Source organism: Zingiber officinale, chromosome 6A (assembly GCF_018446385.1).
Source record: "Zingiber officinale cultivar Zhangliang chromosome 6A, Zo_v1.1, whole genome shotgun sequence".
Lineage (NCBI taxonomy): Eukaryota > Viridiplantae > Streptophyta > Magnoliopsida > Zingiberales > Zingiberaceae > Zingiber > Zingiber officinale.
Window position 1 is genome coordinate 104,536,017 of NC_055997.1, and position 11,209 is coordinate 104,547,225.

Below are 11,209 nucleotides of genomic sequence, written 5' to 3' on the forward strand. Positions count from 1 at the left end.
TCTTTCCTATTGTGTTCCTGGATACATAGCCTTGGAAAGATGCACACCATGTGATATTGGTAAATATCCTCTCATGGAATCCTGCATACCAAATCTATTCAGCATTTTGTCAATGTAAGTACCTTGACTCAACGCTAGTAACCTGTTTTTTCTTTCTCAGTATATTCTAATACCTAAAACATAGGTTACATCACCAAGATCTTTCATTGAGAAACACTCTCCCAACCAAGTCTTGATAGATTCTAAGATAGGGATGTCATTGCCTATAGGAAGTATATCATCAACATACAACACTAGGAACACAATCTTGCTCCCACTAACCTTTTTGTAAACACAAGGTTCTTCTGGATTATTGACAAAAGAAAAATATTTAATGGCTTCATCAAATCACAGATTCCAACTCCGAGATGCTTGCTTTAGACCATAAACCGATTTCTTGAGCTTACATAATTTATTGACGTTCTCAAATTTTATAAAATCGGGAGGTTGTACCATATATACTTCCTCCTGTAACTTTTCATGTAGGAAAGCAGTTTTAACATCCATTTTCCAAATTTCGTAATCCTTGTAAGATGCTATAGCTAGCAAAATTCTAATGGACTTAAGCATTGCAATGGGCGAAAATATTTCATCATAGTCAATTCCTTGACGTTGATTGAAACCCTTTGCCACAAGCCTAGCTTTATAGGTACTTATGTTCCCATCCATGTCAATCTTTTTCTTGAAGATTCATTTACAACCTATGGGTTTTACCCCAACTAGCACATCAACTAACTCTCAAACTTGGCTGGTGTACATGAAGTCCATTTCAAATTTCATGGCTTCTAGCCATTTCTAAGAATCATTTGAAGAAAATGCTTCCTCATAAGTCGACAGTTCATCATCTTCGATGAGTAGCACTTTCTTATCTTGGATTACTAGTCAACTATATCTGTTTGGCTCTCGGTGTATTCTTGTAGACTTACGTTGATCTCACATTTCTTGAGTAGTCTTGGATGAAGGAGACACTTGTACTTGTGGCACTGTCTTATTGTCCAACTATTCATTTTCCAACATGTTTGTAGAGTCTATAATTTCTTCAATACTTACTTTACTCCCACTATTTTCTTTAGAAATAAATTCCTTTTCCAATAAAGTAGCATATCGAGCAACAATAACTTTGTGTTCACTAGGAGATAAAAAAATATCACATTGTAGCTTTAGGATAACCTACAAACGTACATTTTATGGATCTTACTGCAAACTTATTAGAATTTCCATTCTTCATGTAAGCATCACAACCCTATATCTTAAGGTAAGATAGATTTGGTTTCTTTCCAAATTATAATTCATAAGAAGTCTTATCTACTATCTTGGTTGGAACTTGGTTAAATGTGTATGCTGCTGTTTCTAGGCATATCCCCAACATAACATTGGAAGACTTGCATGACTCATCATCGATCTAGCAATATCCATGAGTGTATGATTTATCCTTTCCGAAACATCGTTCCACTCCAGCGTTCTAGGAGGTGTAAGTTGAAAAATTATCCCACACTCTTTTAGGTAGTTAATGAACTCTTGGCTTAGATACTCGCCACCTCGATCACTTCGAAGGGTCACATTGATTTTCTACCTCATTCTTGAACTCCTTAAACTTGTCTAGAGTTTCAGACTTATGTCTTATTAAGTAGATATATCCATATCAACTTAAATCGTTAGTAAAAGTCACGAAGTAGGTATACGCTCCTCTAGTTTGAATTTGTAATGGCCCACAAACATCACTATGTATGAGTTCTAGTAGTTCCTTTACTCATTCACCTATCTTGGTGAAAGGCTTCTTAATCATTTTTCTTTATAAACACGCTTCGCATGTATCTATGGGCTCTAATTCAAAAGAATTCAAATACTCATTACTAAGTAATCTAGCGATGCGTTTTTAGGTTATATAACCAAAATGCCAGAGATATGTGAAGTTTGAGTCATGCAATTTCTGTTTCTTACTTTCAATACAATAAACAGGTTTATCTAAGTTAAGAACATAAAGACCATTATTCAATAAATCATTCCCATAGAATACATTGTTCAAATAAAAGGAACAGAACTTGTCCTTGAATTGAAATACAAATCCCTTGGCATCCAAACTCAACACCAAAATGATATTCTTTGAGAAACTAAGAACAAAATAACAGTTTTCTAAATTCAAAACAAATCCACTAGGTAAATTTATTGAATAAGTTCCTATAGCTAACGCAGCAACTCTCACTCCATTAACTACTCGTAGGTCCATTTCACACTTGGACAACCGTCCACAGTCACTTAGACCCTATATGTTCACACAAATATGATAACTACTTCTAGAATCTATGACCCATGATGAAGAAATAGAAAAATTGCATTCTATCATAAAGATACCTGAAGCATTCGCTCCATTGGCATTCTTCTTCATGAAAATATAACAGTTTTTCTTCCAGTGACCTTTCTTGCCACCATGGAAGTACATATCCTCCTTGTCATCAAATTGGGGTACCTGCATCCCTTTTTTAAGCTTCTTCTGAGCTTGATATCTAGGATTCTTCACTGCATTAGCCTTGGGATTAAACTTCCCGGTGCTAGAGTGCTTGTTGGTCTTTCTGACCATCATTGCATACAGTGAAGGATTTACCTTCATATCCTTCTCAGCAGTTTTGAACATTACCATCAGATAGTCAAACTCTTGCTATTCATGTTGAAGTTCAACACAAACTGGGAAAACGATGGAGATAGTGACAACAAGATTAGGTCAACAACCAAGTCCTGGTCCAACTTGGAACCTAAGCTCTCGAGCCTCTATATGTACCCAATCATCTTGAGTACATGAGATCCAACTTGGTTTCCTTCCTCTAGCATGGTATGAAATAATGCTTGAGAGGTTTCATACCTCTCTACTCTCGCACTCTCTTAGAAGAGCTCATACAAGTGTTGATCAATCTCCCTAGCACTCATGTTCTCATGTTGTCGATGCAACTTGAGAAACATAAAAGACAGCATGATGCATTTCACATCCAGTGCGTCTTCCAAATACTGAGAATAATATGACTGATCTTCATCTGAAGCATTAGGTAGGCTGTTTTAGTGGTTCATCTTCGATCACATAAATTTTTCTCTCGTGTCTTAAGATAATTTTCAGTTTCCTATACCAATCCAGGTAGTTGGAACCGAGAAGGATATTCTCTTTCTCGAGAATGCTTCGCAGTGATAATGTACTTATGTTTGTCATCTAAAATTTAAAGTAGAGTTTTAGTATTTGTGGAATATATATTTAATAAAGGTCTTTTATAACTCCTATTATTTTATTCAAATCCAACAACCCCCACTGTTAGAATCAGAAATTAGTTGGTAACAATTCCTAATAGGACTAAAACCCTAAATCATATACAATACACACAAATGAGTTATACTTACATGTTACATTCATCAAGTAGGTCTTAACTTGTCAATCACAAATCTATGTGATTTTCGGTATATTCTTGTTGAGCCTTATATTCTCAACACTTGCCCCTTAAATCAATTAACCTTAGCTGAGCTAAATAAATCAACGAAATTGAATTATGTCGATCCACTAATACATATGATAAATAATAGATGTTTTGACACAAGCTCACAGCTGAGTTGTAACGACTTATGTAAAAACTCTAATTATCATCATAGTTATTAGTGGAGGGCATCCAACAAATCTTGACTTTAATATATTTAAGGAATTTTATAATTACTAAAATGTCTCACTATAATTAACTTCTTGTGCATTTACACTATCTCATTACGAGATTTATCTCAATTAATCCTTATAGTTTTTTTAAGACAAATAGAGCCTCGGAGATTTTAACATGTTAATATACTTATGTCATAAAGTATTTATGTCTAAATTACAACATGTATTACTTTACAAGTTTTTAGATAAAATTCATTGCTATCATGAAATGTTAAGGCATATAACTTGAAATAAAGAAATTAAAATTTCTTTGAAATCTCTCGAAACATTGATTCCTCAAATAAGTTTTGAAGAATCGACTTCGTACTATATGATACAACCACGAATTGACTCTGATACCACTGTTAGGTTTAGAGCACAGCGGAAGACATATACTGAATCATGGATCTTTTCGTGGTACATATAGTTTTTATATAAAATAATATAAAAACATACCTTGAGTTCTCGATAGGTGTGAATGATATCACAGATAGATAAGAGTCTCATATGTGACTCCTCTAACGGTATCCACACGTACTAGATCACGAACTTGATACGATCCGTTAGGTGCTAGCCTCTTGGATCGACAAACCCTTGGAAGCACTACCGATCTTTTCTGATGGAAGAAAGCGAAGAAGAAGTTGACGATGGAGAAATCAAGAGAAGGAATTCGTCTCTTGAATCTTTCCGAGGATGGCTACTTATAACCTCCAAGGAATACGAAGAGTTAAGGTCTCAATTAATTCATCATTTATGATCTTCATTAATTAGGAAGATGAAGAGTTATAACCTCCATAAATTCTTCATTTATAACTTTCATTATGATGACTCTTCAACTTCTCCATTAATTATCATTATGATGACTATTCGAATTTTCCATTAATTATTATAATTATGGATATTTGAATTCTCTCTTCTTTATATCAAATAAATTCATATTTGATCTTGATATCGACCAGCTTCCGATACCATTGTTCATGTCTACGTGCTATGTGTGCGACCCTCTAAGTTTTATACACGAAGGCAGTGTAAATCCATACACAAACTAAGGTAACCGTCTAGCAACAATTTTTAGCTACCCAACGTGATAAAATTAATATCAATTATAAACTATAAACCACCATGAACCGATTACTGTGTAATTCAATCTCTTCATCTAAGCCTACATCCCAATTAATTCGGTACATTATGTATCATTACCAAATTAATTATTTTACTTGGTTTCCAAGATATAATACACTCCTCTTGAATGATAAATCATTCCTCCCATGGCCATAGATTTCGAGTCACTAATATCTCTATCAAGCGGTTAGAATGTCAACTCCTAATCCAAGAGAGCGATGAATCCTCTATTTACTCAACACTATTCTCTTTACGCTTTGTTATATGCCCAACTATCGTATTAATTACAATCCAATTAAAGACTGCTTTTAACGGCGTCAAAGCACATAACTCCACGCATAGAATAAATGAAGATTTCAAGTCAAAAGGTCAGTTACACTCATTCATAAGAGGAATGACCAATGATGCTTAATATGTGGTTTCCTCTTAAGTGAGTCATGTCCAATGTACCTCTAAACTCAAGGCACCCTCAAGTACAACTTGGATATCTATCCCTTGGTCTATCTCGACCTAGTCATACTCATCATTGATCTAGATATCCATGTCCTCTCTAGATATTTATCCGATTAAGAACTATTTTCAAATTAATATACCCATTAATCTGTGAGACTTTCTCATTAATCATATATATACAGAAAAGTAAATAATTAATGATAAATACTTACCTTTACAAAATAATTATCCACAAAATAGATAAGGAGTGTCTTGGCATATAAGTACACACACTAACATAAAAATTGTTCTAAAGGACTTTTGGATCTGTCACAAGAGTCTTATATAAATAAGATGTTACATTATTTCAGCATATCTAATTGTAACGTATAACATACACCTATTATGAAAGGTATTGTTTTGAGTAAGAGTACATGTCCTAAAGCTCCTAAGGAAATAGCTGAGATGGATAAAAAATCATATGTCAGTGTTATTGGTAGTTTGATGTATACTATGTTGCGTACATATCCAGATATCAACTATGTTGTTCACTTAGTAAGTTGCTTCCAGTTAAACCTGTTAGGGTCGAAATGTGCTAGAGGAGGGTGAATAGCTCATCGTGCTCGTCGTTGCTTGCTTCTTGGTGATGATATGCAGCGGAAAGAACAAGAAACAAAAATACAACTCTAACACAAAGGATTTACATGGTATCCACCTCAAGAAGAAGTGACTAATCCAAGGATCCACGCACACGAGAACTCTCTACTATGAAAATACTCCTTTATGGTAACTACCGAAGGCGGGGAAGCCTTACAACACTCTCAGTACAAGGAGAAAGAAAGGGAAGTGAATACAAGTAAGATCTTACAAGATTTACAGCATAAAACCCTAACCCTAGCTTCTTCTTCTTGTGTTGAACGCCTCTTGATCTTGGAAGGACAGCAACCCTTGCTCCAAGAATGCTTCAAGAACTGGCGTGAGTCTCTGTGGAGAAATCGCAGTGATAGCATGGAGAAGAAACCCAAAACTCTGCCGAAGTAGACACTGGCAACGGCTTTATCGCGACCCAACGGTCAGATCCCAATCGATTGAATTGCTCTCAATCGATTGGGGAGGATTTGGATCGATCGCTTGATTGATCCAGAGCACCTCTGTGCTCTTGGAAATTACTTGAATTGATTGCCCAATCGATTCAACATGTCTCATGTGATTTCCCGGGCTATCGTGTGATTTTTCAGCCTCCCAATCGATCACCCGATCGATTGGAGACTCCCAATCGATCGGCTGATCGATTGGGAGGACGTCTGTGCGAATGAAGATTCTCCCCAATCGATTCATTGATTGATTGGGAGAAGTTTTGTCCCGGCACCTCGCCCAATCGATCAACCGATCGATTGGGCATGAGTCAATCGATCGGTTGATCAATTTGGCCCATTAGAGACTTACCAAATCAAGTTCAAAGTCCCTAGAACCAACATCCGGTCAACCATGACCTGTTAGAATATCATGCCTAGCATCCGATCACCCTCAATCTGTTAGGACTTCCTCACCAAGTGTCCGGTCAATCCCTTTGACCCACTTGGACTCTTTTCTCCTCATGCCAAGTGTCTGATCAACCTTGACACACTTGGACTTATCGATATCAAGTGTCCGGTCAACCTTGACCCACCTGGACTTTCACGTGTCTGACTTCACTCACTAGGACTTCCCTTCTGCCTAGATTCACTCACTAGGACTTCTCATCTATCTGACTTCACTCACCAGGACTTCCCATCTGCCTGGCTTCACTCACTAGGATTTTCACATAGCTTCACTCACTAGGGTTTTCACCTGGCTTCACTCACCAGGATTTTTCCAACTGCCTGGCTTCACTCACCAGGACTTTCCAACTGCCTAGCTTCACTCACTAGGTCTTTCACCTGGCTTCACTCACCAGGATTTTCCCTTGCCTAACCTCTAGTTAGGACTTTCCCAGTTAAGTATCCGGTCAACCTTGACCTACTTGACTCTTCATCACATCGACCTGGTCAACTTTGACCAGAGGGGAATTGCTCCAGCAATCTCCCAATCGGATGATTGCACCTGCAATCTCCACGTATTATCAGTCTCCATGTATTGTCAAACATCGAAACCTAAACAGCAAGACTCAAGCTTGAGTCAACTCAAGCTTAGTCAAATCGGTCAACCTTGACCCAAGGGATATTTCACCAACAAAACCTAGGATCAGATTGGCCTTCACTCACCAGGATTTTCCCTTGTCTAACCTCCAATTAGGACTTTCCCAGTCAAGTATCCGGTCAACCTTGACCTACTTGACTCTTCATCACATTGACCTAGTCAACTTTGACCAGAGGGGAATTGCTCCAGCAATCTCCCAATCGGATGATTGCACTTGCAATCTCCACGTATTATCAGTCTCCATGTATTATCAAACATCGAAACATAAACAGCAAGACTCAAGCTTGAGTCAACTCAAGCTTAGTCAAATCGGTCAACCTTGACCCAAGGGATATTGCACCAACAAAACCTAGGATCGAGACACTACAAGGTGATAAAAAGGATATTCAGATATCTGAAGGCAATAATAGACTATTGTCTTTATTTTCAAGGATCAGATATGTGTCTGAAAGACTATTCAGATGTAGATTGGGCTAGGGACCTGGAAGGTAAAAAATTCACATCAGGCTATTCATTCTTGCTAAATGGTGGTGTTATCTCATGGAACAGTAAGAAATATGCTTGTATAGCTTTGTCAACTATGGAAGTTAAATATGTGACACGTTCAGCGGCTATACAAGAAGCAATCTGGTTAAGAAGGTTCCTGAAACATCTAAAAATTCCTGTAGACAGTGGGAGTCCAGTAACATCTACTTTGACAATCAAGCTACAATAACTTTCTTGAAGAATCCCAAAGATCATATCAAAGGCAGACATATAGAAATTAAGTATAATTTTATGAGGGATATTGTGGCTAAAAAGAAGGTAATTCTTGAGTATATCCCTGCACATATTATGTTTGCAAATCCTTTTACTAAGTCATTGACTAAAGAGTCATTTAAAGAACATGCAAAATCTTTAAGACTTCGTATAATATAATAGTAATAACAATCAGATATTGTGATTTGATTGTGTGGTTTACCACATATTCAGTGTATATGTTATTTTTGTTATATTCATTTAAGATCTGGGTGAATATGTTGGTAGGTAGTGACTAGTTCTCTCACATGGATAATCATCTCTATTTATATGAATAGAGGTAAGACCAGTACTTATAGGACAACTTATGTAGTTGTTGGCTTATGTAGCTGTTAAAATTGTTATGTTCCTATAAGCTGGGATCACCTTAATATCTGTATCAAGATGAGATCGTTTAAACATAGATAATAGAACTAAATGACACCATTTACTATACATGTTTAGAAGTCAGATTAGAAATCATAGGTTGAATTCTGAATTAGGAATTTAAATGTCTAGATCGAAATCTGTACAATGTTAAATACAAAAAACATTGTTCTTTATGATAAAAAGATAAATATTATAGCATTTGATTCATACAACATGTGCTTATACGACAATAAGGGTAGTAGCAGATTACATCCCTGCTTCTCCACTATGTGAGCCCTTGAGATTATGGGTTGATCTCAACAAAATTTTGTTAGTTAGAGCCCTAGAGCCAATCATTTGATGATTGTTGTATGGACTCATTGTATCATATTTCTATGTATATAAAGATATTTGTTTTAGTTATTATACTTACTTGTATTGGTGCCAAATAACTAAATATAATAGCGTCATTGAGTAGAAGGTTCTTATCTATATCAATCAATTAGTTGAATCGATAGTGAGATGATATAGAGAACACTACTCTTAATCATTCCTAGTCAAGTATTAACATTTAGGGACAATGTTAATACGACGATACTAGCATGTAGGTCAACTCGATGACTTGATCTCACAAGTCATGGATATAGAGATATCAAGTTGACACATGGGTATGCATTGGAGAATGTATACTGAATGACCCGTCATGAGAAAGTATCATGGATCGTTATATGAGTGTCATATACTTTCTCATGTAGCTATTAGTATGACTATTAGTCCTTGGACCTGAAGTCACCATGGTTCCCTACATAAGGAGTTACATACTTTGGCTTCGTCAAACGTCACCCGTAACTGGGTGGACTATAAAGGCGATTACTGGGTATGTAACAAATTATGCGGAGGGATGTGAGTGATGTAGATGGGATCTATCCCTCCTATATAACGTTAGTGACATCATTATTCTTGATAAAGTGAGACCACTAAGTGCATGGCCATGCCCAAATGAATCAATATGAGATATTGAGCTCATTTGATTAGAGTGAGTCGACTTGGAGTTCAAGATTTAGATTGATCAGAGGATGACACGGTTTATACCTCACATTGATCAATCTAGATGTCAAGGATAGAAGGGCATTGTCATATATTGTGAAGAGTCACAATTAATAGTCACAAGGTAATGTTGGATCTCAACATTCTTGTAACTTGGGTAGTAATGATGTGTTGCTAGATACCGCTCATTACTTATGCTTCTAAATGGGTTTAGGAGCATTGCCAACGTTACAAGAACCTATAGGGTCACACACAAAGGGCAATTAGATGGAGATTCAGTTCATATGATGAACCAAGATGATTAGGTTCATGTGATGAACCAAATTAAATTAAGAGTAATCCAAATTAGATTATTTGAGTAAGACTCGATTGAGTTAGACTTGAGTTAGACTCAAGTGAGGCTAGACTTGAGTTAGACTCAAGTGAGGCTTAATGATGATATTCATTGAATTTTGAATTCAATGATAAATGGAATTCAATTTGAATTTTAGATTCAAATTTCGAATGAGTTTCAAAATGGTCATTTAATGAAGAATGAATATTCATTAAATACTCATTAGGGCTCATTAATGAGGCTCATTAATGGTGTTAATGTGCATTAAGTATTTTCATTAGATGAAAATACTTAAGCCATTTTTTACTCTTATTTTGATGAATCGATCATTATTATTCCTCCTTGCTTCTTCTTCTCTCCCTCTCCTCCACCATGGCCGAAATCTCTGAGAGTGCTAGCACACTCTAAGGTTTCTTCTCAACCTATTTGCTCGTGTGGATACACATAGAGGGGTGTTCATTTGACACCCTTGAGATCCGGCAAACTTTGGACGAGCGGGATAAGCGAAGGGCTTCGCATCAAAGGTATAACTTCTCTACCATGTAGTCTAGTGTAGATCTAAGTTAGAAAACAAGTACACAAAAAATTTGTTCCTTTATTCTTCGCACGGATCCAGTGGCATGGGACTTCGGGGTTTCCGTAACGCAAAAAAGGTTTTTGCGGCTCGAAAGTCCCAACAAATTTGTCTTAGTGATTATTTAGTTGTTTACTTGAAATTTTAATCAGAATATGTTACTTTAGCATGTAAATCTATGACTATGGATGATGCAGTCTATGGAACATGATTAGGAAAGTGATTGATTAAAATGAATGGATTCAAGCTAAAAAGGAAAATTAAATAGATTTATATCTTTTGATGTTATTCAGTGGTCGACTCATTTCTATTATATATAGAAATGATTGTGAATATTGAATATATTTGGAATACATTCTTGACATAATAGTCATTATGAGAGATTAGAGATGTTCATTTTGATGTAAATGAAAATTATTTAATCTAGGTAAATAACAAGATATAGATATCCCCAAGATAATGGTTGTGTGCCACCGAAAAATTGGATGTTTCCTAGATAAAGGTCATGTACCACTAGGAGAAAGACTATGTGCCAGTATGAAAGTGACTAAGTGTCATCATGTGAACTGCTAAGTAAAGTGTAACAACTTTCTTAGCATTGATTGCTCAATATACTTACTGTCGCACGAACCATTTTCTCAAGAAATGAATTGGATGCTCTTCTATTAGT